This window comes from Octodon degus, unplaced genomic scaffold (genome assembly GCF_000260255.1).
Source record: "Octodon degus isolate 3935 unplaced genomic scaffold, OctDeg1.0 scaffold00063, whole genome shotgun sequence".
Taxonomy (NCBI): domain Eukaryota; kingdom Metazoa; phylum Chordata; class Mammalia; order Rodentia; family Octodontidae; genus Octodon; species Octodon degus.
The window spans coordinates 6,966,634-6,973,282 of NW_004524639.1; the positions used below are offsets into that span (position 1 = coordinate 6,966,634).

The 6,649-nt window shown below is 36.9% G+C and overlaps 1 pseudogene; it reads right to left on the reverse strand.

Moving 5' to 3' along the window:
• Window positions 1-3,978: 3,978 nt before the first annotated feature.
• On the reverse strand, window positions 3,979-4,132 carry LOC111817594 (annotated as a pseudogene).
• Between the last annotated feature and the right edge of the window lie 2,517 nt (window positions 4,133-6,649).

Here is a 6,649-nt window from a genome sequence, read left to right on the forward strand (position 1 = left end):
AAAGCAAATATGGAGGATATACATTCAAATGGGAACTTATAGGGATTGCAGGAACTGGGAAGACAGAGGAGAAGAAAGGAGAAAAACATAATGAAATAACACAGGACAGCGGTCTCCCAACTAACTTTTTAACTGACAAATCAGGAGAGTGTGCCAGAATTTAAGGAATATAATTAATTCACACCCTGTATCTTGGATTTACAGGAAAAAAAGACAAATATTGGAAATATTGTTATTATATAATATACACCTATCTCAAAGTCAGAATTGGCATGGTATCATTCAACAGTCAGACTTGTCATTCACTTTGCTCCTTTCTTGTTTTGTTCTATTTTTTCCAGTATCGGGGATTGAACTCAGGACCCTGCGCTTGCCAGGCAGGCGCTTGTTCCACTGAGCTATCTCCCTGGCCCTTGCCATTCACTTTGTAAGCAGAGATTTATCCTGAGAAGAACAATAATATATCATATTAAACTAATCTGAGTATACATTTTTTAAAGTTTGATATAATGTATGTTTGTTTATAATTATAAAAGATACCTAAGCACTGGAAATATTCGCATAGTTTTATGTTTGTATAAATTCAAGCACAACTGATAATGAAATAATTAGAATTCTGAGTCCAGAAAAAAAAGAACAATACAAGAGATCGCAATGACAAAGATATACGCACTAAATACCAGCACATCCAACTGTATAAAACAAACATTAACGACAATGAAAAATCAAAGCCGGGGAGATAGTTCAGTAGAATAAGCACTTGCCTGGCAAGCACTTGCCTGAGTTTAATCCCCAGTTCTGCCAAAAAAGAAAGAAAGAGAAAAATCAAAGGAGAAGCAACACAATTCTATCAAGGGTCCACAACACTTCATTGTCAGAAATAGAACATGCATATAATCAGATCATATTGTAATGAAATTGCAAATCAATGGCAAAAGAAACTGCAAAAACAGATGGAAATTAATGAACACCCTCCTGAACAACCAATGGATCACAGATAAAATTAAAGAAAAAATTAGAAAATTTTTGCAATTAAATAATATTGCCAGGCTCAGAAGGTAGCCCAGTGGTCTAAGCACCTGCGTGGCCAAGGGCAAGGACCCAAGTTCGATCTTCGGTACCACATACCATGCTAGCCCCAGAAGCCCAGGCATGCCGTGTTGGACCCCAAACTGGGTATGGTGGTGCACTTTAATCACAGTGCTGGGGAGGCTGAAACAAGAGGATCTCTACAAGTCTGAACTGCATAGTGAGACCTTGTATCAAATAAATAAATACATAAACAACAAAATACACAGTAATGCCAATATAACACACCTGAACTTATCAGATACAAAGAAAACATCCTAAAATGGAAACTTATAGCAGTGAATTCTAACATCACAAAAACAGAGCGACTTCAAATAAATAACCTAATGTTCAACCTCAAGCTTTTACTAGAAAAACAAGAGCAAATTTCACCCAAAGCAAAGAAGAGGGAGAAAATTATAAAGAGCACATCAGAAATTAATTCAATAGGCTAGCCTTATAGTTCAGGGGACTAAAGCACCTGCTTAAGCAGGCAGAGCGACTGGGGTTCAGTCCCCCACGTGCCATGTTGGCCCCACCTCTAGGCACACCTGTAATCCCAGCAGTTGATAGGCTGAAAACAGGAGGATCAGTTCGAGTCCAATCTGTGTGGTGAGACCCTGTAAGACTCCCCTGCACTAAAATACATAAAAATAAATGAATAAATAAATAAAAATTATTTCAGTGGAGCACAAGAAGACAATACAAAGCATCAATGACTCAAAAGCTGGATTTTTGTAAGATTCGATAAAAGAGATAAACCCTTAGCCAACCTTATCAAACAGGAAAATAAAATACTTAAAAATTCATGACATAAGGAATGAAAAAGGTAAAATCACAACAGATCCTATGGAAATCCAGAAAATCATCAATACCTACTTCAAGAACTGTACTTTAATAAGACCGAAAATATAGGCTGGACAGATTCCTCGATACTATGGATTACCGAAGCTGAATCAAGACGATATAAAAATTACCCAATATTAGTCAATAAGTTGAATAAGTATTTAAACCCACTAAAAAAGGAAAAGCCCAGTCCCTGATTAATTTAGTGCTAAATTCTACAAGAAATTCAGAGAAGACATAAAGCAACTACTTCTCAAAATCTTTAAAGAAATTGAAGAGGAAGCAAGCCTCCCAAATTCATCTCTGAAACAAGTATTACCCTGCTACCAAAACTGGAGAAGAATTCAACAGAAAAAGAGAACTACAGGCAAATCTCCTTAATAAAAATATAGATGCAACAAAACAGAATGCAGCAAATCATCAGGAAGAGTATACACCATGACCAAGTAGGATTCAACTGAGAGATGTAGGGATGCTTCAACATATGTAAATCAATAAATGTAATACATTATATTAACAAAGTCAAGGACAAAAAATATATGAGCATCTCAATAGATGCACAAAAATCATCTGACAAAATTCAAGATCCATTCATGTTTTTTTTAAACCTACAAAATACTGGTATAAAAGTTCTTTATCTCAATATGATAAAAACTATCTATGACAAACCAACAGTAAGTATTATGCTACATAGTCAAAAACTGAGAGCTTTCACTCTAACATTAGGAACAAGACAAGGATGTTCACTATCACTACTCCTATTTAATATAGTTCTGGAAACATTTTCCAGAGCAATTAGACAAGAGAGGGAGAATAAAAGGAATAAGGATAGGAAAGAAAGAAGTTAAATTATCATTATTTGTAGATGACATGATACTCTACATAAAAGACCTCAAAAACTACACTAAAAGTCCCCTAGACTTAATAACTAAATTCAATAACATAGCAAGATATAAAATCAAAGCTCAAAATCAGTAGTATTCCTCTACATAAATAACCGACCCACTAATAGAGAAATTAGGGAAATAACATGTTGTGCAATAGCATCAAGAAAAACAAAATACTTAGGAATCAATGTAATGGAGGAAGTAAAAAAACTTTACACTAAAAACTACAGTACTCTGAAAAAGAAGACTGAGGAGGATATAAGAAAATGGAAAGAAGGGCAGGTCAAATAGCTCAACGGTTTAAAGCACCTGCAAGTAGGTGCAGGGACGCGCTGAGATGGCAATTGAGACTGGGCATGGTGGCATGTACCTGTAATTCCAGCTTCTACAAGTCCGATCTAGTAGTGAGACCCTGAACACCCTGTAGACCCTTCCCTAAAATACAAAAAGAAAGAAAGAAAGAAAGAAAGAAAGAAAGAAAGAAAGAAGAAAGAAAAAGAAAGAAGAAAGAAAGAAAGAAAGAAAGAAAGAAAGAGAAAGAAAGAAAGAAAGAAAGAAAGAAAGAAAGAAAGAAAAAGAAAAAGAAAATCTGGGCAACAAAGATAAGGAAGGAAGCATCACAATTTCTGACTTGAAATTATACTAAAAAGTACTATGGTAAGAACAGCACAATATTGCAAAATAAAACAAAACAAACAAAACAAAAAAGACCCAAGAGTCAATAGATTAGAACACCAGAAACAACTCCAAACACACTCAGGCGCCTTATTTTTGAAAAAGGGGCCATGCACTTCACTGGAAGATAGTATCTTTCATAAACGGTGCTGGGAAAATTGGTTTTGCTCATGGCAAAGATTAAACCTAGACCCATAACTTTCACCATGCACTAAAACAAAAAATAAACAGATCAAAGTTCTAAATGTTAAAACAGGGCGAGGGAGATAGCTCAGAAGAATAAGCACTTGCATGGTAAGTGCCAGATCCTGAGTTCAATCCCCAGTACCGCAAAATAAATAAATAAATAGATAGATACATAAATAAATAAAATGTTAGAACAGAAACACTTAATGTGTTGGATGAAAGAATAAGTAAAACTCCTCAAGTCATAGGTATAAGCAAAGATTTTATAAACAAAACCCCAATAGAACAAGAAATATCACAAAGAATCAGCAAAAGGAATGTTATCATTAAAAAAATTTGTTCACCTTCAAAAGAAATCATGAACAGAGTAAAAAGAAAACCCATGAACTGTGAAAAAATTATAGTCAACTGTCCCTCTGACAAAGGCCTTCTTTCTACACTTGATCTTAGCCAAAAGGCCGAGAAGCGATAAGGCCTTCTTTCTAAAACACGTAAAGAATTTTTTAGAAGTCAGGCCTCCAAAGGCAGGCCAGATAGCTGAGCAGACTAAAATGCCTGCTTAGGCAGAGCTCAGTGGCTGGGGTTCAATCCCCGGAATGCAGTGCCGGCCCGGCCACCAGGATGCACTGAGATGGTGACTAAGATTTGGCGTGGTGGCACGTGCCTGTAATCCCAGCTTGGGGGCCTGCCAGTTAGCTCAGTTGTTTAAGTGCCTGCTCATGCAAATGCAGTCAGGCACAGGATACCATGGTTTAAACCCCACCTCGACCTGCCTTACCAGACCCACCCTTAAGGCAGCCTGAGCCAGCCAAAAAAAATATTCCTACAACCCCAGCTCTTGGGAGGCTGAAAACAGAAAGATCGCTATGAGTCCAGTCTATGTAGTGAGACCCTGCAGACCCTATACTAAGTACATGAAAGAAAAGTCAAGCCTCCAAAATTCAAGGACCCAATCCAAAAATGGCCACCTGAGATGAACACACAATTGTCAGAGGAAGAAATAAAAATGGAAAATAAGTACATGAAAAAATGTTCAACATCTTTGGTCACTTGAGAAATGCAAATTAAAACAACACTGAGATTCCATCTCACTCCAGAAAGAATGGCTATCATCAAGAAGTCAATCAATAAGAAATGCTGGAGGGATTGTGGGGAAAAAGAAACCCTTCTCCACTGTTGGTGAGAGTGCAGACCGGTACAACCACTATGGAAATCAGTGTGAAGATTCCTTAAAAAGATAGAATTGGAGATCCCATTCAAGCCAGCTTTTCCCCTCCTGGGTATTTTTCCAGAAGAACTAAAAACCTTATACCACAGTGATATATGTGCACCCTTGTTTATAGCAACAAAATTTGTCACAGCTCAATCTTGGAAGCAGCCCAAATGTCCATCTCTAAGGAATGGATAAAGAAGATGTGCTATTTTTACATGATGGAGTATTATTCAGCTATAAAAAGGATAAATTTGAGGCTTTTATTGATAAATGAATGTAACTGGAAACCATACTCTGAAGTGAAATAAATCAAACCCGCATGTGCAAACATCATATTGTCTCCTTAGTGTAAGAATCTGAAAAAGAAAATAAAGTCTGGAGGGTACAATAGATACTGGGAAAAGGGAATGAAAATCCTCAAAAGGAGGGAATTACTGAGATGAGAAGGACAAGAGAGTGGGGGAAAGATATCTATGTAAGCAGGATGGTTTGTACAACTGTGCTGTGGATTTCTGCTGGTCTGTGGAAAGGAGCAGACAATGCTTAATTTTCTTTGTCTCCTTTTTCCATTTTTTCTTCTCTTTTCTTAATTTCTTATATTTTTTCCTTTTTTCTTTCTCCTTCCAATTTTGCATGTGCATATCCGGTAATATGAACAACTAATTTGAAGACAACACTATGAAATACATCAAATGCTGTGAAATTCATATAATTTTGTTTAGTGAAATTCTGTATCATTTGTAATTTTTTTGGTTTTAATACTATTTTGTACTTTCTTTAAAAAATGAAAAGCTGGGGAAATAGCTCAGGGGTCTAAGCACCTGCCTACCAAGCACAAGGACCCAAATTCAACCCCTAGTACTGCATGCTGTGCCGGCCCTGCACCAAGACAGACACTGAAACCAGGTGTGGTGGCACACACCTGTAATCCCAGCATTGAGGAGGCTGAGACAGGAAGATGACTAGTGGTCTAGGCTGCATAGCAAGACCCTGTACCAAATAAATACATAAATCTTAAAAATAAATAGATATTTTTTTTAATTTAAAATAAAATAAAAAATAATTTGTGCACTGCAAAAGAAACCAACAGAGTGAAGAGACAGCCCTCAGAATGGGAAAACATTTTTACCAACACTTCCTCAGACAAAGGACTAACATGTACACTATATAGAGAACTCAAAAAAAGGACCCTCTAAATCTAAAGACCCAATGCAAAAATGGGCATCTGAAATGAATAGATACTTCTCAGATGAAGAAATATAAACAGCAAACAAATATAATAAAAATGTTTAACATCACTGCACATTCAAGAAATGCAAATTAAGATGACACCAAGAGCCCATCTTCCTGCAGAAGAATGGTTATTATCAAGAAAGCAACCCATAACAAATGCTGTCAAGGCTACAGGGATAAAGGAACCCTCTTCATTCTTGGTGGTAGTGTAAATTCACACAACCAATATGCAAATCAGTATGGAGTTTCTTCAAAAAAAAAAAAAACCCTCTGAAAGTAGAGGCTCCATTTGACTCGGCTATTACCCTTCTAAGTATCTTCCTGAAAGAGTTAAATGCATCTGATCACAGCAATGTATGCACACCCCTGTTTATAGCAGCACAATTTATAATAGTTCAATCTTGGAAACTGCCCAAATGCCTATCATCAGATGAGTGTATAAAGAAAACGTGGGGGGGGGGCTGGGGAGATAGCTCAGTAGAATAAGCACTGGAATGGCAAGTGCAAGGTCCTGAGTTCAATCCTCAGTAGCGCCCCCCCC